Source organism: Cebus imitator, unplaced genomic scaffold (assembly GCF_001604975.1).
Source record: "Cebus imitator isolate Cc_AM_T3 unplaced genomic scaffold, Cebus_imitator-1.0 Scaffold401, whole genome shotgun sequence".
In the NCBI taxonomy this organism is placed as follows: domain Eukaryota; kingdom Metazoa; phylum Chordata; class Mammalia; order Primates; family Cebidae; genus Cebus; species Cebus imitator.
Genome location: NW_016107716.1, coordinates 1341118 through 1352612, shown reverse-complemented (window position 1 = coordinate 1352612; position 11495 = coordinate 1341118). Strand labels below are relative to the sequence as shown.

Here is an 11495-nt window from a genome sequence, read left to right as displayed (position 1 = left end):
AGTACATCTTCCATTACCTTTGCTCCATAGCAATAGCTATTCCCTGACTTCTTTGTCTATAATAAGGACAACTGGCATTTTCTCAATCTTACATACCGTAAAATTTTTAAAAAATCTTTAGAAAATAAGAAAATCTATTCTTATTTACCATAATATAAATTCTAAACTAAAAACTGTGTATTTGCTGTGCAAACACAGTTTCAAATATGTGTGCCCTTCCACACCCCCTAACTCCAAATATATTGTAACTTCTAAGTCTGTCCTGGATAGAAATTCTGAGGCCAGCAGTGCACACAGCTTTCCAAACATCAAGGAGGAATGTGATTGGGAAGCTTTGGAGTTGTTCTGCTCCATCAATGGTCAGAATTATAAGTGAGAACTACGAACTCAGAAGTGTATGGAACAAAGCTATTTCTTCTATTCCATATATGTTGTGAGCATGAAACATCTTGGACATGGCTAATGTGTAGCTTCCATCTGGCATTTTCGGTATTGTGTAAAATTGTTATGTCAGCAACAGATGGTAGGGCTAAGTGTTAGGAGATATTACTTATGCCCAGTTATCAGGTTTGCAAATCTGAACCTGAAACAGTTCCTGGATCTATGGAAATGCATGAGGTGCTAGATTTTCTTTTGTTGAGCTGCTTTTCAGAGTATTACTTTCTTGCCTGTTTCTCTTTTCCTCCTTACTAACAAACCTTGATTTTGTTCTGATATCCTCATCAGAGCTTCTGAAGTGACTTCCCCACCATTAGTCCATCAAGCCCTTGGCCCATGTTTTTTGCAAACTGAGGAAGGACTTACAACTTCTGTGTGGGTGAAATGTTTGTATCCCCTTTCTCTCTTGTCTGTAGCCTCTAGATCTGATTTCTTCCAGCAGCCATTTAGAGACTGTGATGAAAACTGCTTTAGGGAGAAGCTGATGCTGAGGAAGGTAGAAAGGAGGGTCTGAGAAAGTCTGAGCTTTGCCATTAGTGAGCTGTTGATGGTCTACAGACTACCCGACTGCCGAACATGATGTTTTAGTAGAGGAAATACATCTTTATTGCTCAAGTCTGTGTGAGCCAGGGTTTCTGTTATTTTTTTGAGATGGAGTCTTGCTCTGTTGCCCAGGCTGGAATGCAGTGGCGTGATCTCAGCTCACTGCAACTTCCACCTCCCAGGTTCAGGCAATTCTCCTGTGTCAGCCTTCCAAGTAGCTGGGATTACAGGTGCTTGCCACCATGCCTGGCTAATTGTTGTATTTTTAGTAGAGATGGGGTTTCGCCATGTTGGCCAGGCTGGTCTCAAACCCCTGACCTCAGGTGATCTGCCCTCCTTTGTTTCTCAAAGTGTTGGAATTACAGGCGTGGGCCACCATGCCCAGGTGAGCCAGGCTTTCTTTTACTTAGAGGCCAAAGTATCTTGATAGATGGAGAAACTTTAATATTTGTTAATTTGGAGGTCTCCTTCTATAAATTTTATGGAATATGATGAAAAGGAACCACAGACATGAATCAAGAGCATTTGACTTCCTGTTTCCCCACTTGGAGGTAACACTGTTTGTGTTGACAAGGCAGGAGCTCTGAAATCCAGCCCAGCCAGGACAGCACACTGATTATATATCTTACATTTGTTTAACACTTTACAGTTTTATATATATATTTCCCATTTAATTGTCTCATCAACCATGTGAGGTGAGCTGTTTGGGTGTTTTTTTAAAAAATGGAAGCTCACAGACATTATTAAAGGCAAGCAGGTTAGAAACAGGTCTAATAAATTTAGGACCACTGAATTTTCTACTGAGTTCTGCTTACTTTTCAAATACTCTGTATTATGAATAGATGTTTTCTGTAGAAATATCATATCAATACTTAATTATGAGATGATAAATATTTTGGAAATTTTAATGGTCAGGCTGGGACAGGTTATCCTTTGGTAAAAAAATGCCCTGAAATCTTAGTGATTTACAACAGCAAAGGGCTATTTCTGATCATGGGTTGACAACAGCTCTCCTCCATGTTTTCCTCACTCCAGGCCCCAAGCTGATGAAGCTATTTCTATTTGAACCATGGTTCAATGCCATGTGCATTTCTCTCTGCCATCATGACCAACCATGGTTCAAACAGAAATAGCCTCATCAGCCTGGGGCCTGGAGTGAGGAAAACATGGAGAGCTGTTGTCAACCCATGATTAGAAATAGCCCTTTGCTTTTGTAAAGCACTAAGACTTGGGGGCATTTTTCTGTGAGTCCACAGAAATTTGGTGATGTGGTAGAATTAGCAGCCTGGATTTCTCCTTTACAGCAGCCTTCTTCTTCTAGCCCACTTCCTTTCCCTGTTCACAGTGCATGAGGATAGCTTGTAATAAGATTTCCTACTTCTGAAAGATTGATAGAATATACTTGTAGTGGATCAGGAATCTTCCAGAAGGAGAAGTGACCTATATGTTATTTTGCCGAGAAACATAAAACTAAACAAAAAACTGTAATCTACTGTGGATCTGGGAATACTGTCTCCAAGGTATCTTTGGAAACCAGTTATTTGGGGGTGGGGCTTGCTTAAGAGTCTACTGGAGTCTACTCGCGGTTAGAGGGTCTAGGATGAAGAAGGAAGGAGGAAGGAGAGAGAAAGGAAATAATTCAGGGTGAGGGAATTCTCTGGCAATGTGCAGAGCCCTGGGGAGATAGGTGTGCTGTTGACGAAGTTTGTGAAATGGTAAGATGTGAGCTCTCTCTGCACATCAGTGAGTTCTGACTGGTATTGGGTACACAATAAGACAATCCATGACCTTAGACATTTAGCTGCAAGCCCTGGATTTTTGGCAGCCAGCTTTGTAGTCTTGAGCATATCACTTAAGTCCCCTGAGCTTGAGCTTCTTCCTAATAAAGTAATGACTATATCATAGAAAAGTGATGTGGGTGAGGCAAAACTATGTGAAGTAATATATGGGAAAGTGCTTTGTAAACTCAAATGCTATACAAATTCATTAATTTATGAATTATATGTGCCCCCCTTATTATCTATTTTTTCAAGATTTTGTTAAATAGCAAATTGCCTTTCAAATTTATTTCTGAATTCAGTGCAGAGTTCTCTTTGGATATTTTGAGAATACACATGGATGCTCACATGTGCATCTTCATTCATTCATCACTAAGGCTTGAATGTGCCCCCTCTAAAATTCAGGTGTTGCCAACATGATAGTATTAAGAGGTAGGGCCCTTAAGAGGTGATTATGCCCTGAGGGCTCCTCCCTGCAAAGAGGAGTAAGGCCCTTGTAAAAGAAGCTTCAGGTAGCTTTTGGCTAGCTGGCTAGCTTGCTGTTTCCATCTTCTGACATGGAAGGACAAGCATTTCTCCTTTTAAAAAGATGCAGCCCTCACCAGACAACCAAACCTGCTGATGCCTTGATCTTGTACTTCCCAGCCTCCAGAACTGTTAGAAAATAAATTTCTGTTCTTTATAAATTACCCAGTCTCAAGTATTCTGCTATAGCAGTACAAACTGACTAAGAAATTCATTCATCCTCTCAGCAAACATATATAGAGAATTGATTTTAAAAATCTGTATAACTTATTACCCCCCTAAATTTGAAGTGGATTATAAATATTCATGAGGAGTATTGAGATTAAAAAATATCATTTGATAGAAGGGGCAGAAAAACTTAACTAATGGTGGAAGAAATGAAATAGTTCCAGAAGCAGTCCATCCACCCCAATAGATTTTATCACGTCCCACATTGGCTTTGTTAGCCATTGAACACCAGCTTGACTCTGAGCTCTCAAGGCCACTACAAAGAATGAAACACAATTCTTTAGAGGCTTGCTGCAAGAAAAGCTGGGAATGCCATTGCTGATTTTCTATATTCCAAGTTTTAAATGTTGACAACTAATTCAAATTTGTTTTTGAAACCTGGGTGCTAAACAGAATATTTGTGAAAGCTGAATCTAGCCCCTGTGTCTCAAGTTTGCAATCTGAAATGCATGGATGGTGGGGTTTTGGGGGGACTTTCATACAGGGAGAGGCATAGATGCTGTAACTTTCTGTACAATGGATGCAGCACAGAATCTAGAACAGGAGTAGTGCTGCAGAATAAACTGTGTCCCTCCAAAATTCGTACGTTGAAGCCTAACAACCTATGTTACTATTTTAGAGATAGGGCTTTTAGAAGGTAATTAAGGTTAAATGAGGTAATAAAGGTAGGGTCCTAATCCAATCGGATTGGTGACCTTATAAAACAAAGAAGAGAGAAAGATTTCTCTCTTTCTCCATGCACATGCACTGAGGAAGGGCCATAGAAGCACATACTGAGGATGCCGTCTGCAAGCCAGGAAAAGAGCCCTAACCAGAGACCAGCCATACTGGTGCCATGATTTCAGACTTCTAACCTCCAGAACTGTGAGAAAATAAATTTCTGTTGTTTAAGCCCCCAAGTCTACGGTATCTTGTTATGGCAGCCTAAGAGCAGACTAAGACAAAAATCTTTGTCAAACATCTTGGCCTCTGTGAGGGATGAGTTGCTGAGCTCAACAAAGCAACCATACTAATGCTACATTGAACTCTTCAGTATTCTGAAGATATATTTGAGAAAGAAATGAAAGTTGAGGAAAAAGAACAGGGAGGTGTCTTCTATTTAAAGGCTGGGATCCCAAATGAGTGACACAGGCTGGTCAAGATGAGCAGCAATGAGCTCCTAAATTCAAGGACACATGTGAGATTAAGGCTCTTATCCCTAACATACCTGCAGCTAAAGGTCTATTTTGTAGTTCACAAAAAACTTTAAGAACCTTGGAAGTCTGCCTTTTTGGTTAATAGCCTGTGATAACCCAACTTCCTTTCATATCCTTTCCAGAGTTTCAGACAAGCCAAGATTTTTTAGGTGATCTCTGTTAAACCCAGAGAGAAAAGCAGCAGCAGTTCTGTAATTGTTGATGGGGAGGCTTTGTGCTTCTGCCTTTCTCCTTCCATTTGTATCTCCCTAAACTAGTAAGCCTGGATGGGCACGATGGCTTATGCCTGTAATCCCAGCACTTTGGGAGGCTGAGGCAGGCGGATCACGAGGCCAGGAGATCAAGACCATCCTAACATGGTGAAACCCTGTCTCTATTAAAAATACAAAAAGTAGCTGGGTGTGGTGGCACATACCTGTAGTCCCAGCTACTTGGGAGGCTGAGGCAGGAGAATAACTTGAATCCTAGAGGCGGAGGCTGTAGCAAGCAGGAATTGCGCCACTGCACTCCAGCCTGGTGACAGAGTGTGACTCCGTCTCAAAAAAAAAAAAAAAAAAAGCCTGTGAATGCATGCTTTGAAAGAGAACATGGAGAACATGTATCTTTTTGTGAATAATGATTCTTAAGCTACGTGGGGAGCATAATACACTATCTGATCAATTTGTGCATTTAGGATTAAGTCCTTTATAAGGTTGGTAGAAAACTTGCTTTCAGATGTGTTCCATTGAGGATATAATTAGCCTTTGATAATGAATAGAAAAATCCACTCAAAATAAAGATATCACTCAGGAGGGTTCCAATATATGTTCTCAGCATATGGCCTGGACTTATACTTAAATGAACTTATCTCAGCCTACATTTCCAAGGTCTTCCCTTCCCTCTCTTCCCTCTTCACTTTTGGCTACAGTCACATGACTTTTCAAATATACACAGATATTACTAAATATGTTCCCAGATACGTAGAGGCAGCATGTTGTAATATTTAAGACTATGAACTCTACACCTAGGCTCTTGGATTCAAAGTCCAGTTTTGACAATTACTGTGCTCCTTTGGGCAAGTTACTTAGTATTTCTGTGTCTTGATTTCTTTATCTGCAAAATAAGGATGGCATTAATAGTACTTATCTCATAGGGATGTTGTTAGGATAAAATGACTTAATATTTATACAACGCCTGGAACACTGCCTTGTAGATGGTAAGTCCTATGGGCTTATTAAACACAGTGCCTCTATTTCTTTGAATGTGCTTTCCCTTCTGCTCAGAATGCTTATCTGCCACTTGTTTAGCCCTCACTGTACTCCCATCACTTTTTAAACAGCTTTATGGAGGTACTGTTGACATGCAGTAAACTGCACATATTTAAAGTTTTGACATATGTACACATTCACAAACACATCTATCACTCACAAAGGTTTCTCATGTCCCTTATGCTTCTTTTCTCCCTCTCTGTGCCATCCCACAAGGCAACCACTGATCTGCTTTCTGTCACTATAGATTTCTTTGAATTATCTGAATTTTTATATAAATGCAATCATACAATATGTAGTCTTTAGTGTCACTCCTTTCAGTTAGCATAATGTTTTTGACTTTCATCCATGTTGTACTATGTATCAGTAATTAGCTCTTTTTTATTGCTGAGTAGAATTCCATTGTATGGATATACACAATTTGATTATTCAATTACCTGTTGATAGATACTGGGACCCTTATCTATTTTGTTACAGTTGTTTTCCTAGTGCTTCAAATAGTGCCTGACATGTAGCAAGTACTCAATAAATATTAATTTTAAATAAGTGAATGAAAGAGTTCTTTCTGGTGTGCTTCACTTTGCCCTTAAAACTTAAAATGCTGTTGCTATGAATAATATGCAACCATTACAAACCATGCCTTCAAAGAATATTGGATCATATGTAAGAACACAAATTGTTGCTGATAATATGCAGGCAAAAAAGGCAAAACCCCAGAGCATATAAAGGCCTAGAATGCATGGAGCAGTCTAAGACATACATACACACATATATATATATATATATATATATATATATAATCAACATATATAATCTCTTTGACTTTATTTTTACTACTTTCCATAGCTTCCAAATTTTTGACAATGAAAGGAAATTAAACTTTTTTTTCAAAAATGTAATTCTATTTCTGAGAACAATCTGGCCAGGCACAGTGACTCAAGCCTATATTGCCTGTAATGCCAGCAATTTGGGAGGCCAAAGTGGGAGGACTGTTTGAGCCCAGGAGTTCAAGACCAGCCTAGGCAACATGGTGAAACCCTGTCTCTGCAAAAAAAAAACCCAAAAACTATCCAGGTGTGGTGTCGCATGCCTGCAGTCCTAGCTACTTGGCTGGCTGAGGCGGGAGGATTAATTGAGCCCAGAAGGTCCTGGCTGCAGTGAGCTGTGATCACTACACCACCTCTGGCCTGGGCAACAGTGCAAGACCCTGTCTCAAAAAAAATAAAAAAGAATAATCTGCTCAAATGTTACTTCTTTCATGAAGCTTTTGACCTCTCCCCAAGGCAGAATCAATGGTTCCTGGCTCCTTCTGTAAAGGCAACATGGTATGCGTCAGTCAGCTCTTGCCGAAGTAATGCTGCATACAAAATCCCTACCAATCTCAGCAGCTTACCATTAAAAACCTTTCCTTCTTTCTCCTGAGTCTGCAGGTTGGCTAGGTGAGAGGCATGGTGCTTTGCTTTAGGATGAGGGTCAGCTAGGCTACTCTGATTCTATGCCTATGACCTTCTGACAGCTTTCTGCAAGAGATGAGTGTAAACACACGATGCCTCTCAAAGCCAAGGCTCAGAACTGGCCCACAGTCCTTTACACCCATATTTTATGGCTAAAACACAACACGCAGCCAACCCCATGCCAGTGGTGCAGAGAATAATCCTTCCATGGAGATCAGTAGGTGTGGTAAAGGAAATACTTGTTGAACAATAATTTGATCTACCACATTATAGGAGACAAAACACTGGTTTTGGAGTCTTTCAAACTTGGCTTTGAAAGCTAGCTCGACCGCTTAAGAGCTGTGTACTTTAGGGCAATTTATTGTTACCCCTTTTTGTTAATTTGTAATAAAATGCCTGGAAGAGGGGTTGTGAGCTTTCGAAGTTAGATGTGTGGTGACCACAGAAGTACACCAGTCAGAGCTCCTTCTAGAGAATGTGTGGCTGGCAAATAAGTATCCCAGCACTGGGTGCTGTGCCCCTGGATCCTCCACCAGGCTTGCCCTGAGGCCATGCTTCCCCCAGGCTGCACCTGGCCACTAATGAAGCCCAGCAGAGAAACTAAATCGGGCCCACTGCTGGAGGATGAGACTCCTCTAATAGGAGACATGGGCTTGAAGGCTTCCCACTGATCTGGCTCAAACATTCTTAGACCAGCACTGCAGTCTGAGGCTCTATATCCAATCTTCCTCCTCCTTTCCTTTGATCCTCTAAGCTAGTGTCAGGCCTGCATTGCAGTTGCAAGACTCTCCCTGCACACCCCTGCTTCCTCCCCTTTATCCTGCACGAGCGTTTCTTGCAATACATCTCTAGCATGTTCAATTTCTTTCCCTTTTTTCTTTTTTTGAGACACAGTCTCACTCTGTCGCCCAGGCTGGAGTACAGTGGTGTAATCATGGCTCACTGTGGCCTTGATCTCTGGGCTGAAGCGATCCTCCAACTTCAGCCTCCTGAGTAGCTGGAATGACAGGCATGCACCACCACACTCGGTTTGTGTGTGTGTGTGTGTGTGTGTACGTGTGTGTGTGTTTAATAGAGACAGTTTTGCTATGTTGCCCGGGCTAGTCTTAAACTCCTGGGCTCATGTGATCCTCCCACCTTGGCCTCCCAAAATGCTGGGATTACAGGTGTGAGCCACCGAGCCCGGCCACACGTTCAATTTGTAATTTCATCTTGGTGTCTGCTTCTTGGAGGAGCCAGAATGAGATACTGAATATTAAGTGCCTAGTAGAGTGCCTAAGAAAATGTAGCAACTCAATACATTTTGCTTTTAAAAGATTATTTCTCTTGTTGTGTATTCAAGATCTTTAACGTGTATCCCATCTATAGCTGTTGTCACACTTCACAGATAGTTGAGGGATTTCTGATTTTAGAAATTGTGATAAAGTATGTGTAACATAAAATTTGTGATTTTAACCTTTTTTAAGTGTACAACTCAGCAGCATTAGTTACATTCACAAAGTTGTAAAACCATTACCAAGATCTGTTTCCAAAGCTTTTTCATCACCCTAAATACTCTGATACTAAGAAATAACTCTTCCCCCCTCTTCCAGTCCCTGGTAACCTTCATTATACTTCCTGTCTCAGTTGTTTTATTACTTATTTCATATTTACTACAAATAATTATGTATTTATTACAAATAATTATGTGATATTTGGTTAACTGAACTGAAAGGCAAGGAATTTTGTCCTAGTTGTCTTTGTATTTTAGTTTGTGTACTAAAACCTAATTGAAAGGAAATGAAAAATACAAACAGGGATGGTTCCCAGATCTTTTAACTTGATTGTAATTTTGAATGAAGTTGCCATCTCTCAATATTTTTGCTTCATAGTAAAACTTGTAAAGAAAAAAGGGGGCGTTATATGCATTCATTTTAAGTTATATCTATCTTTTCCCCCTTGCTACCCCTTTCTCTTCTTTACTGCATTTTCTATAGATCACTGCACATGATCATTTAAGCAGATCACCAGTTGTAAGTCAACAGATGATTTTGTGACAAAGGGGCAAAGGAAAACATGCAAAGCCTCCTCCTCCTCAACATTAGTGTTAGCATAGGAAAGTTAACATGATGTGCTTCAGAGGGTTAATTAGAGGGGGCTTTCCTTTATCTGGCATTTGATTTTGTTTCTACTCATACAAAATGAACTGGCAAAATATTTGAGCAGAAATGTGTATGCGTTTCCGAATAAAAGGAGCCTGGAGGTTGCCATTTCACCTTGTTGATTGTTTCCTTTACTGTGCAGACCCTTTTTAGTTTGATGTGGCCTCACTTGTTCATTGCTTTTGTTGCTTGTGATTTTGGGGTCATATCTAGAAATATCGCTGCCAATGTCAAGGAAGGTTTTAGCTACGTTTTCTTCTAGGAGTATTACAGTTTTAGGTCTTACATTTAAGTCTTTAATCCATTTTGAGTTAATTTTTGCATATAATGTGAGATAAAAGCCCAGTTTCATTCTTGAAAGGTATCTAGTTTTCCCAAAACTATTTATTGAAGAGACTCTCCTTTCCCCATCATGTATTCTTGGCACCCTTATCAAAGACTAGTTGACTGTACATGTGTGGGTTTCTGGGCTCTTTATTTTGTTCCATTGATCTATGAGTCTGCTATTACAAAAAAAAAAAAAAAAGAAATCATCTCCAAGAGATACCTGACCTTCCATGTTCACTGCAGCATTATTCAAAATAGCCAAGATATGGACACAAGTTAAGGGTCTGTCAGTGGATGAATGAATAAAGAAAATGTAGTATGTACATACAATGAGGCCAGGTGTGGTGGCTCATTCCTGTAATCCCAGCACTTGAGAAGCTGAGGTGGGCAGGTAACTTGAGGTCAGGAGTTTGAGACCACTCTGGCCAACATGGTGAAACCCCATTTAAAAATACAAAAATTAAGACGGTGTGGTGGCACACGCCTGTAATCCCAGCTACTCAAGAGGCTGAGGCACAAGAATTGCTTGAACCTGGGAGGTGGAGATTGAAGTGAGTGGAGATCGCACCATCGCACTCCAGCCTGGGTAACAGAATGAGACTCTGTCTCAAAAATAAATAAATACAATGAAATACTATTTGATCATAAAAAATAATAAAATCCTGCCATTCATATGGAAAACATTATGATAAGTGAAATGAACTAGACACATACAAACACTGTATGATCTGAAAGAAACCAACATATTTCACCTCAAAATATTATGCATCCCTATTGCTCACCATATACGAAAATTAACTCAAGATGGATTAATAACTTTACCCAGTGCGGTGGCTCATGCCTGTAATCCTAGTACTTTGGGAGACCGAGGTGGGTGGTTCGCTTGAGCCCAGGAGTTCAAGACTAGCCTGAGAAACATGGCAAAACCCTGTCTCTACTATCACTTGCGCCTGGGAAGGTTTAGGCTGCCGTGAGTGTGTTTGCGCCACTGCATTCCAGCCAGGGCAACAGAATGAAACCCTGTGTCAAAAACAACAAACAAACAAACAAAGATGGATTAAAAGCTTAAATCTAAGACCTGAAACCATACAACTTCTAGAAGAAAACTTAGGCAAAATTCTTCTGGATACTGGCTGAGGCAAAGAATTTATGATTAAGACCCCAAAAGGAAATGCAACAAAAACAAAAATAAATAAATAGGACCTAATTAAATGAAAAAGCTTCTGCACAGCAAAAGAAATATTCATCAGATTAAACAGACAAGCTACAGAATGGGAGAAAATATCTGCAAATTATGCATTCTGCAAAGGACTGATATCCAGAATCTACAAGGAACTCAAACAAATCAGCAAGAAAAAACAAATAAACCATTAAAAAGTGGGCAAACGACACAAATAGACATTTCTCAAAAGACGATATACAAATGACCAACAAACATGGAAAAAAATGGTCAACATCAGTAATCATCAAGGAAACACAAGTCGAAACCACAGTGAGATACCACCTTACCCCAACCAGAATGGACATTATTCAAAACTCAAAAAACTATAAATGTTGGCATGGATGTGTGGAAAGGGAATGGTTATACACTGCTGGTTGGAATGTAAATTAGGACAAC

The 11495-nt window shown here is 40.0% G+C and overlaps 1 long non-coding RNA gene across 1 annotated transcript; it reads left to right on the top strand.

The window, feature by feature from the left end:
- Positions 1 to 2224: 2224 nt before the first annotated feature.
- Positions 2225 to 5266, top strand: LOC108289366. The gene is made up of 2 exons (XR_001819125.1): positions 2225 to 2814; positions 4831 to 5266. It is a non-coding gene; the product is annotated as an uncharacterized LOC108289366 (long non-coding RNA).
- The last annotated feature ends 6229 nt before the right edge of the window (positions 5267 to 11495 follow it).